This window comes from Eulemur rufifrons, chromosome 8 (assembly GCF_041146395.1).
Source record: "Eulemur rufifrons isolate Redbay chromosome 8, OSU_ERuf_1, whole genome shotgun sequence".
Lineage (NCBI taxonomy): Eukaryota > Metazoa > Chordata > Mammalia > Primates > Lemuridae > Eulemur > Eulemur rufifrons.
This window is the reverse complement of record NC_090990.1, coordinates 42,342,114-42,354,783: the sequence shown is the minus strand read 5'-3', so window position 1 is coordinate 42,354,783 and position 12,670 is coordinate 42,342,114. Positions and strand designations below refer to the sequence as shown.

The 12,670-nt window shown below is 42.5% G+C and overlaps 1 protein-coding gene across 5 annotated transcripts in view; it reads left to right on the top strand.

Moving 5' to 3' along the window:
• DAB1 (DAB adaptor protein 1) overlaps window positions 1-12,301 on the top strand; it is a 397,274-nt gene extending 384,973 nt beyond the window's left edge. For all 5 annotated transcript variants that reach the window (XM_069477994.1, XM_069477993.1, XM_069477995.1 and 2 more), the window contains exon 15: window positions 8,943-12,301. The gene's annotated coding sequence lies outside the window, so the exon portion shown is untranslated. The remainder of the gene's footprint in view (window positions 1-8,942) is intronic.
• The last annotated feature ends 369 nt before the right edge of the window (window positions 12,302-12,670 follow it).

Genomic DNA, 12,670 nt, shown 5'->3' with positions numbered 1-12,670 from the left:
AAGCAGCATTTCTGTTTTAGCAATAAAGGAAAAGATCTTCAATTATTTCACTTTTTCCCCCTACCCTCCCATCTGGGAGCATCACGTGTCTTTGAAAGATTGGGTCAACAGGGGCAAAAAAGAACCAAAATAATATTATAATGGCTGGTATGGGAATGGCAGGTAATTTATACTTCACTGATGTGTTGCTGGAGCAATTTTAAGGGCGAAATGTTAGCTTTTGAGGAGATGAAAGAAAAATGAAAATATTTATTTGGTTAAATGGCTAAGTAAATAAACTGCCTATCAGACTTTCCTAGCTGTCAAGTTAAAGTAGCATCTGTAACAATGGGGAATTGTTTGGTCTGTCTCCCTTAGTAACAATAGATATTGCCATAAATAATAAGGTGCTGTCATTTTTTTAAGACTGAGCTTTGTTGTGGGAATGCAGGATATATAAAGTATTACCTGGTGGATTTCTAGTGCTCAAGGGAAAAGAAAGCTGAGCTTCAAATGCTTTGAGAGGAGGAATCCTTAAGAAAGAGAAAGAAAGAGAGAGAGAGAGAGAAAGGAAAAGAAAGAAACACACAGTCAGGGGATTGGGTCTGAATTATGGTTCCAAAGCAGGTGACCTTAGGCAAGCATTTATCCCTTCATAGGGATAAATACAGATAATTGCAATAGCTCTCTCCCCAGGCTGTCCAAGAATCAAATGATATCATGAATATGAAAGTGCTTTGTAAGCTTTGGGAGTAAAATACATGTGTTTGGGATTATTATTACTATTCTGTGTTAAAACACACCAAACAACAGAGCCTTCAAATAAAGAACCAGAAAAAAACAGAAAATAATCTGCCTGTGTTGTGACCATAGAACTCAATGACTCAAAGCCTCCAAAATAGGCTTTTAGAGGGAGCCATTTCCTCAAACATTCATGAAGAGACACCCTATTGGGGTCCTCCAGCTGGAAAGCTGTTAGAGTAGGTCAGGCAGAAGATGCCAGGGTCTGGCTGGGGGCAGTGCTGGCCAAGATGGAGAGGCAGGCTTGCTGCAAGAGATATTTAAAAGACAAAATCAGCAGGAAGTTAAGACTGGAGGGACATGGGAGGGGAGGAAGAGGACATAAGCTAGGATAACATAGGGATCCAAGTTGTACCAATCCCTATGCTAAGGAACGCAGAAAAGCATGCTTGAGCAGAGAGAAAGCACGTTTACTTTGGGACCAATTGAACTTGAGGTGCCCATAACACACCCAAGTAGAGATGCCAGCAGGCTTCCAGATACAACCTCTGGAGATCAAAAAAAGAACTTATGCCTTGACATGAAGATTTCAACATGGTTTTCAGCCATTGGACTAATGGGTTCAAGTAGAATATGCAGCAAACTCTCTGTAAATACTTACACTTTGAGGGCCGTACAGTATCTTTCACAACTATTCTACCATTGGAAATAGGAAAGCAGCAAAAGACAAAGCACAAATGAATGGGTATAGCTGTGTTCCAATAATACTTTATTTGCAAAAATAGACAGCTGCCAGAATTGGCTAACAGACCATAGTTTGCTAAGCCCTGAGTTAGATCACACTCCCTATCTCTAGACTCACTCTGCAGAAGGTAATCTCAATGCTTTTCATTTAATACTACTAATAAAACATATTTAAAAATTACTCAATTCAATCCCCATGGTAACACTCTTAAGTATTTTTATTATTCCCATGTCACAAATATGATAAGGTAAAGAGGTTAATAACTTGCTAAAGTCCTGACATTCACATGTAAGAGGGCTAGGATTTGAATCTAGACCCAAATTAGATAATTCAGGAGCACTCAAACAGAACTGGGACACCTGGTTTTAGCAACGTTCCTTCGACTCAGATGCATGATGTGAGGCAGATGGCTTCATTTCTGACCCTTGGTTGCCTCTTCTGAAAATCAGTTCCCACAGCCCTTCTAGCTCTGACATTCTGGGACCCTCTAACTTGCCCAAGGTGACCCAACTATAGCGTGGAACTAATCCTCAAAGGAGATCTTCCAATAGCATCTCTCCCTTAGGCTGTTCATATTCCCAGCTAACACAGGAAAAGACAGAAATCCCTAAAATATACTAATTTCATTAGGATCCCCAGAGATCAGCCCTAGATTCAGGACCTGGCTCAGGAAATCCCTTCCTGCTATGGCAGAGAAGTGGTGTCAACAACCTCAGAGTCCCCATCATTGTTGTTGTCATTGATGGGGACATGCACTGTCCATCAGGGCATGCACAGGACCCCACCACCTCCCGGGGACTCAGGTGGTGTATCTCTGTATTCGCCAAGTGGGTTTCAGCACCCAACACCCTGCAAAGCTAGTGCATTTGGCAGCATCAGTCTCTGAGGCATTATTCATCAAATCTATTCCGTGTTCTGAAGACCTTTATACCCTGATGGCCAGACTTCCTGGCTGAAAGTGGTCAGAAAGCTTTGTTTTCCCCTTTCTTTGAATAAAAAGGAAAGGAAGATTCTGAGTACTTAGGATCTTTCATGTTACATGAGTTCACTTATTACTTCTCACAATCCCAGGAGGTAGATGTTACGGACTTCATTTTACAGATGAAGCAACTGAGGCCTACACAGGTGAGATGCTTACCTAAGTTCACACAGGTAGTTAAGAGGATTGCTGGGGTCTTTCCAGCTCCCTTAACCCCTGTATTTTTCTTGACTGTAAACATGAATTCAGATAGAACTCTGAGTTATTTTAGCCTATTTCCACTCTGGCTACCACCGCCTTTCTTGTATGCCAAGCCAGGAAATTTAAAACACCCACAGAGCTAGCTCAGGTGTTGGGGCTAAAAAAACCGTGAGGCTGAAGTTGCTGCCTGGGCAGAGCGATGCTGCGGGACTCAAGCTTTGGCTCCCCTCCCAGCTCTAGCTGGACCCCTCGCTTGGCTTGGCGCTACTCTCACCCCAGGCTCCCACCCAGGACGGAGCTCACTGGGCAAGCAGATTGCATGGCGCACCGCTGACCTCACATCTGAGACCACCTTTCTCGGCTTGCAGTGTCTTCTCTCTGCCACTAAAGATACATTTCTTTTGACATACTTTTGCTGGATGTGGCCAAGCTTCCCCAAAACAAATATAATCAACATGAAATGGGTGCAAAGTGATAATCACAATTTAGGTAGCTTCCAAGAGGGTTTCATCATCATGTGATATAGGAAACTCGTTGCCCCTAAGCTTCATGCCAAAGAGCCGCAGGTGGAGGAGAATGGAAGTGGGCACAGAAACAGGAGTTGGAACCCTAGGCTGCTCCCTTGGCTCTCTGCTGTGTCCATGTGGCTTTGGGAACATGCCCTCGTGTCTGGGGCTTCAGTTTCTTCATGCAGGAAAGGAGCTGTCAGTCTGAGGACCCTTCCAGCATCGACATTCTACGAGAGGGAACACATGGAGCGGAGAGGACAGTAGGCTTAAAAAGACCTGGATGTGTTTACACGAAAGTCTAGAAAAAATAAGTCTGGTCTGCAGTGATCAAAAGCCAATCAGTGCTGGCACTGGGAGGGCAGGTTGACTGGGACGGGTGCAGGGGAACTTTGTAGAGCGAAGAAATATTCTGCAGCTCACATGTGTGTGTACATGTGTCAAAACTCATTGAACTGTACCTTCAAATGGGTACATTTCATTGCATGTAAATTATGCCTCGAAAAAATTGATTTAAAAATAAGAAGACTAGGGAAATTCACAGAGCTGGATGGTAGGTTAGAGGTTACCAGGAGCTGGGAATGGGGAGACTAGGGAGTTACTGCCTAATCTGCTTGGGGTGATGAAAGAGTTTCGGAAATAGTGGTGATGGTTGTACAACGTTGTGAATGTTACTAATGCTGCTGAATTGTACATTTAAACATGGTTAAAATGGCAAAAATTAGGTTATTTATACTTTATCACTATAAAACAATCCAAAAATATAATCTGGTTTGTCCCAGCTCTGCCCTGTGCTGGCTGAGTGACTTTGGGCAAGTCATCAGACGGTGGCAGCCTTGGATGCTTTGCTATAAAATAGAGACAGGAACACCCAGGGCACACCTCACGTGGTGCTCCATGGAGATCCTATGCCAAAGGAAAGATCTTTGCAGACTGTAAAAGTCTCCATAAATATAAGCCATTATTATTCCAATTCTGGAAGTCTACTGGGCTGCTGCACGTAAGTCACACTTAAAGAACTTGCAGAGTAGTCTGCAAACAGCAGAAGGCTCTTTTATGCACAGGGCCCTGTAGCCAGGTTGTTTGGATTAACGCCACATTCATTCTGCACGATTTTCCTGGGCTGATCAAGCGCCATTATTATATTCATAACTGCGAGTCCATTTGCAGTTGCACCTATGTGCTATGAAGGAGCAGTTGTTTGGAAGGACACCCACAGGTGATTATTAGGCTTCAAACCATCTTCTATAAAGAAAGGATACAACCACACCCAGACATAAGCAGCCTAACTTTTTTTGGAGTATCTCCTACGTTCCAGGCTCTGGGCTAGAAAAGCAACGTATGTTTTCTCCTTCACAGAGGGGATTTCTAGCCTCATTTTACAGATGAGGAACTGGTGCTCAGAGGGATTAAGTCCCCCCACGGAGTCCTAGGGTCTCCAAGTGGGAGACCGTCAGAAAGAGAACAGCAGCCTCTGACAACCAGCCGCTGGTCTGGCCCTCACAGCTGGGCCTTGGTGTTCTGCTATTGGACATCGACATTTCACACAACATCAGCATCAGATAGGGCTGCTCTGTAACCCCATAATGGGTCGAGACAAAAATCAAGACCACTAGGTAGTCATGGCTGAGCCCAGGCAAGTCGTGAACATTGTCCAAGTTATAAAGATGATCACACATTCCTCTATCCTGGTTTTAGCCTTGTTCAGTTCTTCCTGCCTTCCAGATAAGAATTGTTAAGATAATCGTAAAATTACCCCTGCTTCATGACAGCATCGAATTCAGAGAAAAACCCTACTTTGTTGACCTTCCCCAAAATCATCAAACATAAGCCCAAATCCTACGGTAAGTCCTTTCTAACATCCCCATACAAAGGTGCTCCAGGGTTCCTCGCTCTGCAATGAGGAAGAAACCCAACTTGTTCAGCCACAGGTGTGTTCCCTGTGGTCTAGACCTGCCTGACTTCACAGTCCTGGATCTCCACTCTTTCACTGCTCTTCCAAGAAAATAGGGTGTTCAACGTACATGGGAGGGTTGATTTTGTTTTAGTTTTTACTGTATGGTTTACTATCTACTTTGTGAGAGTCCTCTAAAAATAAAGATATTAATATGTCAGAATCACAGATGAGCTTAAAGTTCATAGGTATTTGCCAACTCCCCTTAAGAAAGACCCATTCATTTCACTCGTTCATATCTTCATTGTCCATGTTGTTAGTGGGTGCATCTCCAGTGTTCTAAGCTCTCGCTCAAAATTTGGGATATTGACATGCAAGGTACAGAGGAGCTCAGTGTAGAACACACTAGGAGATGCTATAATAGGAGTCAAGACAGAAGTCTGCACAGGCCCTGGAGTGTCTAGGAGTGCAGTGGCTCACGTCACCTGAAGAGCCTAGGAAGCCTTTGTATTTGAGCTGGGTCTTAAAGTGCAAACTCCCAGGTGCAGAACAAAGAAGGCCCAGTGGCAGGAGGAGCTGCCTGAGCAAAGTCTCAGAGGTGGAGAAGTCCCTGTGTGTTAGGGTGAACTGGAAGTAGGGTTTAGAAGGTAGGACACAGGAGAGGGTAGAAGTGGCTGGGGCTATTCAGGAAGGTGGGGCCACATGAGGAGGGCCTTGTACTGGGCATGCTAAGGAGTCAACATTTTCCTCTGGGTAATAAGAAGTCACCAGGGCTGTTTCAAGCAGGAGCCTGGCACGACCAGATCCATTTCAGAAAGATCATTCTGGCAGAGGCATAAAGAGACTTTAAAAAAAAAAAAAAAAAAAAAATCATGATTTACGTGACCTGAAGGTAGAGTTTTGATGCATGGTCTAGAAGGGGTATTTATTAGCTCAAATGGACTACGAGACTAATGGGCCTTGTGTGCTCAGCTAAGAAGCTTTGACCTACCCTGTGGGTGATGGGGACCTTTTGAAGGATTTGAAGCAGGGCAGAGAGATAGTCAAATCCGCCAAAAGTAAACAAGAAAACATCAGTGGCGTGCTTATGTTAATGTTTGATTCCAGGTAGACTTTTTGGAATTTTGAAAATAGCTTGAAGACCCCTATCGTGACCTTGCCAAAAGCCAGGTCAGAAATTTCTGGATCAAATGATTTCTTAGCTCCCCTCTAACTCTGACAGTCTAAGATTCTGTAACAAAGAAGGTAAAGCTGTTGCCAAAACGTATAATGCATCACAGTGTCAGGCTTTGGGATTATCTGCTGCTTGGGGTTTTCCACACCGCTGCTCCCCTTCATTAGTGGGGATAATTGAGAGTTGACTGCAGTCGTTACCGCTGTTGTGATGGGTATTTGAAGCTAAATTCCGGCAAGCAAGAGATGTGTGAATATTTATCTCAGCTGCAGCAAGTTAATGCGGTGTGGCATTAATTACCCTGTCTGAGCCTGCTGTCGTCTTCTGTTTTTAGGTGTCATTCTCAGTTGGATAAATTAGTTTCCAAAATTAGAATAGAACAAATTGTAGGGTGAGATCAAGGCAGCCTGACTTCTTGGGGCATCCAAAAAAGAATGGGCTGAGAAGGTCTACCCAGGAAGCGTTAAGATGCATCCTGGAAGCCCAGCACAGGCAAAAGAAAATGGTTCTTCCCAGGAGTTGTACTTAACTCTTGTCCACTCCACCCATGTTTACTTCACCTACTCCACCCACAGAACACACGCACAGTAAAGTTACATGCTTAGCCTTACAACAGGTATTTGAAATAGTTCAGGAAATTGGCTGAGAATAGATTAGGTGCTTAATAAATCATCTTGCTATATTTGATTTTGAGAGAATAAAGCCAAATTGAGGTATGTTTAGGATAAAGGGATCAGAATCGTGAAGAAACTAGAAACAGCATCACCATCATTCATTAATTCAGCAGACCCTCGTTGAGGACCCCGTGCTAGGTTCATATATCTAAATGGCAGAAGGAACTAGCAGGCGGACCTGGAGGTAGGGCATGGAAGAAGGGGCTTCCATACTTTCTGTCATCAGATGTTTGGAAGAAGGATCACACTTACTCTTACATTTCCAGGGGCAGTACGAAGTCTATGGGTGGAAAACATGGAGGGACAAATTGGCACTATGTTGCATGGAAGACTACAGCGCCTCCAAGGATAGGAAGTTCTTTCTCCCTGGAAAAATACAAGCATGACAAGTTCCAGCATCTGTTGGCCGGAGTCCTGGGTTCTGTTCTTGGCATGGTTACTAAGTAACTGTGACTCTGGGGAAAAAAAGCTCTCCTTGCTGGGCTTCAGATTCCTCATCTGTAAAATGATGGGCCTGGACAACCTTAACTTCTAAGGCCATTCCCACTTTACAGTAGGAAGCAAGCAACATGATACATTACACATGAGAGGCAGCGCAGTGACCCTGAGATCACACAACCTCTCTGAACTTGAGCTTTTATCTGCAAAATGAGGATGGAAAGAATAAAAGCCACTCCCAGGACTGTTAGGCAGATAAAATAAGACATGTGGTGTTTTGTAAACTCTGAAGCACTCTACAGATGGAAGGATTGTGCTCGCCCCGTCCCTCTCCTTAATGGCAACTGTTGTAAAAGACCAGAAATAAACAAAGCTCTAGACCCTGTTTTCAGTTCTCATATATTCAGACTTAATAGCTGTGTGACCGTAGGCAAATTACTTAACTTTTCTGTACTTGATTTCACATTTGCAAAAGAGATAAAGCATCTCTTACAAGGCGGTTGTGTTGAGTTAAAAAGATAATGCACTTGAAAATACCTAGTGTGGTGCCAGACACACAGGAGGGGTGCACAGAACGCCAGTTCATTCTGAAGATTCAAGACAATAAGCAAATAGAAAGGACCTATCCTCACATGGCAGGAGGCAAACTAATATATAAAATATGGCAGAATTAAGATGTCATTGTGCCCATTTAATTCTGGCACAAACATCCAAGAGTGACGGCATAGAGATCAATTTTAACAGAAGGAGCTGTGCGTGCTTAAGACTAGAGTATCCATCTAGGATGCTTTGCCAGTGCGCACTGAGCCACCTCTATATGAACTGAAACCAGAAGTGGTTTAAACAGGGCCACAGGCCATTTCCTATCTCTGTTTGGACTGAAGCTTTGCTGTGTCATATGCTGGTGAAAATCTGTGTGTGTGTCTCAGGACGGCCCCGTGGGTGCAGGCAAATTAATGGCCAGACCTCAAACAGCAGATTGAATAGAAACAAGTTCCAGAAGGTTTAATTGAGAGAGAAAGGCACAATTATTGTTTCTCTTACTCAACGGTCCACCCAGTCATCACTGCTTGTGGAAACCAAAGAGCAATTTGAAACGGTATTTCAGGGGTCTCAAGTGGACATTTGTGAAACTGTGTTGGAAAAATGTCCACTTGACTCATAATAATTGTTATCATTTTCTGAAGACCTACTGCTACCAAGCATTGTGCTAGATACTTTATATATGTTATGTCTAATGCCCTCAAGAAGCCTGCAGGATAAATAGTATGTTCCCATTTTGTGGTTGGAGAAACCAAGACTCAGATAGGATAAGTATCTTGCCTACATCTCACAGTTTGTCCAGCTCTGCCTACAATACCATGCTATTTCCTAGCAGGGAAATCAGTCTCAGCTTGAAAACCAAGGACAGAACTGGGTGTGTAGTTCTTTTTGATGGTAAATATATTGCCAAAATGATATGAATCCTGATCAAATAATCCAAAAAGGATCTAAGGTCATCCATCATAAACTCTCACTTTTCTGTTTTAATCCCAAACCCTCCTTCCCAAAGCCATCTCAGAAAATCCCATGTGGGCACGGGCAGGTCTCATTTTGTCCCTCTATCCATAGGAGCCGGAGCCTCTCTATGCGCAGATCAACAGACCTAAGAAATAGCATCGATGCAAGCTCGTGGTGGGTGCTTCAGGACTGGCATGGACATCAGCATCACGACAGGCTCTCTTGTATTCTTTCACCTCATCCCACAAAGAAATTCATGATTGCCCGGTGGAACTCATTCAGAAGAGGGAACTAAACGTTTTTGGCAACCAATGGCAGATATCTATAGCAGCACAAAAAAAAAAAAAAAAAGTATAAAAAAAAAGCCCAACATTAAACCACAAATTAAGCAAATGCTTTCCTGACAAATATTATGAGCTCTCTTAGCTGGGTTTAAGATGACCCAGTGTGCAAAATCATAATTCTCTTTTTATTTCTCAACCTGTTGACCACTGTAAAGACGTCAGATTTGGAGTGACAGGCATCAGAGAATTACAACAGGGTTGGCACTGACTTCTTTTAGGCAAAAACCAAGGGGTCCTCTGTGACCACAATGTCATCATCTATATGCCTTTTGACATGGGATGATGTTTTTTCGTCACTCCACAGGGCCTGGTTTGCCATTTTCTCCCCCTTTCCTTTCTTTGTCATGTTTGAAAATTAATGAGTGTACAAATTTTTGTATTGCTTTTGACTCTTTTTAGATATGGGTGAAGAAATCTAACTGGGGGGGAAGCCTCCTATGAAATGAATTAACTTGAAATCACAAGACAAATAAGTAGTTGATTATTGGTTATGATCAAGAATGTTGCCAAAACAACCCTTTAGCCATTCTGCATCCTGGTGAAGAAAGACAGTTTGAACCTTCATTCTGTGAGTAGGAAAGGACATCGAATCCCCTTGATGAGAAAGATGAAAAATGCATCTGATTTCCTAAGAAACTCTAAGTACAATAAAATGATATTTTTTATTTTTCCGATATCTTGCTGCTGTGATGCTATGCAGACAAGTGTCTTCTCCACGTGCCATTTTCAAAGAAAAGTCATTTGCCAAATAATTCTGGTACACTTCTGGTAATGTGTTTTTGGATCTTAAAAACCAACTTTCCAACGGAACAATGGTGACATAAATATTCGGAATAACAAACTGATTTCACAGTCAAAATGGTTCATCTCTATCTCTTTTTGTACATCAGAAAAATTCAAATGGGATTTTTATTTTATAACTTGAAAAAAAAAAACCTTACCATTAAACTCTTTAAATATTTAAGGGAAATGGCTTTAAGGAGTTCTAATGAAAAAAAAAAAAAGTCAGTTTTTTTTTTTTTTGTAAATATAAATGTTAATGAAAATGCTTTTTAATAATGCCATTACACTGTAGAGAAGGTAGCAGATTGAGTGCAAGGTGTGACAAATTGATGGATGGGGCTCACTTTCCAGATGTTATTCTGGAGCGTTTGGTAGGAAGCTGGAGTTCAGGGACAGCTGGCGGAGCAGTTGGCCGGTCGGCAGCTAGGGAACGGGAAGGGAGCTCGGGAGTCCACAGTCTGGCCTCCCAACGAGAGCACTTGCCCTACGCGTAAAACAAGAAAAAGACAGTTCATGTTTTGGAGGCCTGTCCTTCAGACCTGAAACCCTCTCACCTCTCCACTCCTACCTACCCCCCTCTAACTCACTGGACTGTCTGGATGTGGAACAGAAGAGTTTAAGCTTCCTTTTTTTTACATTTATGAGACAAAAAGTACAGTGTTCAGTTCGTATGTTTAGCACATGATTTTCATAAAGAATCTATATATTTTTGCCCTACAGAGAATTGTTATACAGGTCAAATGTGTTTTCCTGATGTTCCTATGCAGTTGCAGTATGTTGAATTTAGTGATTTAACACTAAGAAGACGACTTTGAGGATTCATGTGGTTCATTGGATTTGGGGGTAGTTATTATGACTTGGTTTTAAAATTTGAAAAATTAGAATTTACATTGATATGATTGATTTTAATAGGCCTGGATTGGGTTCTTCATATCAATAGAAACTAAAGTGATTTGAAAGGCTGATTTTAAAATGATCGTATACTTGTTCACAAAGAGAAAAGTGATACATCGAGGTGACTGTTCTCATTTAAAGCCCACATTTTACACTATCAGGTCACTGGAATCTGATTTTTTCCCAGTTAGAAAAACTGGCCAAATGTCTGTTAGAGAATATATGTAAATGTCGTCCTGATGTGGAAGGTCTGAAGAACCAGAAAAGTGAGAAGGTCCATTTACCTCCCTCTGTGGCTGTCACCTGTGGGTCCACATGATTTATGCAGGAATATGCAAACATGCCAAGATTAGGGAACCCTTTGCCATGAAGGGGAAGAGGGGAAAGGTGTGATGACCATGAGCGTTGTCCTGAAACCAGCTCAGTTATGTTTTCTGGGTATTTGGCAAGATAGGCAATTCCCATGGGGAACTTGCTTAAATTGTTCTGTTGTCCATGATTCTGATTCAAAACAAGTGGTGCTATCTTCTCCCTCAATACGGCTGTCTTGAGTTTGTCTTGCAGTATCACACCGTCCTGCCGATTCTTTGGGTTGTTTCTGACACATTCGGAGTGAACTCTGGCCGATGTTGCTGTTTCAGGTACGCTGTCTGGAGTCAATTTCATAGCAGGAGGTGACAGCCCAGGGGACTTGTCCTTCATGGAACATGATTGAAAATGTAACTGGCTCTGAAGAAGATGCCCAAGTGAGGGAACTAAAGTCAGGATTTTAAACTGCCATCCATATTCCCATTGGCAGAATTGTGATTTTTTTTTTTTCCCAAGCACTGTTTGGTGAGCCCAGAAAGAACCACCGTATCCTACCCCAGGAATACAGTGACATTTCCAAGCAAGAGCTGAGGTGCCAATACCAAAAGACCATGGGGGAATCTGCACAGTTCTGGTTAGATCAATAGAAAAAATCTATGTGTACAACTGTTAATTCCTCATCCTTCACTAGCACTAAATTTGTCACTTTAAATTTTGAAACCAGGGAAACGCCACCTGTCATTCTGTCCCCATTCTCCGTAGCTCTTCGATCTTCACATGCCGCAAGACTTTTTTGATAGCTCGTCCTCATCCCAGTGTCTACTGAAACCCCATCATGTAATGTACCGGGCACCTTCTTTTCAAAAAATGTTTACTCTGTGGGTTTGGTTCATTTCAATTTCTGCGTTCTGACACATATTTTTTTAATAAAGATGAGAAAGAGAAAATGACTGTTGCAGTACATTTCTAGACCTACTTTAACTTTACCTCAGATGACAGTTTGTTAACATATATGGACACATTATTTTTAACTTTATGTACAATGCATTCAACAGAACAGCGAAATTTTTAGAAATTTTCCATTAATTTCTGTAACACACCATGTAAAACTGTTACAAATAAACATGTTTGAGAACAACACCTTAGCCTGGCTTTCTTCCACAAGTTTCTGCTGGATAGATCAACAGCTGATGCACTGGAAGAGGAAAATGCTTCCATCGAAGCCTCCGTCTGACCAGTGACAGCCTCTGCTTTCCTGGCTTTGGGCTAGAAAGAGCAGGCTTCATGGAAGAATTCGGACAGTTGGTCCGCAGTCCGCACGTGAACTCAAGTGCATGCTATGCTTGGAAAAACAGGCACAGTGAGGAGGATGTCAGGAAAAGGAAACCCTGTGTAGGCGTGGTATTTGGACCACACACAGCATGGAACTTTCAAAAATGAGGAAGACCCTGGGACTAGCCCTGTGGAGTATGTCTTCTCCTAAAAAAATAAAAGAAACCTACTAAACTA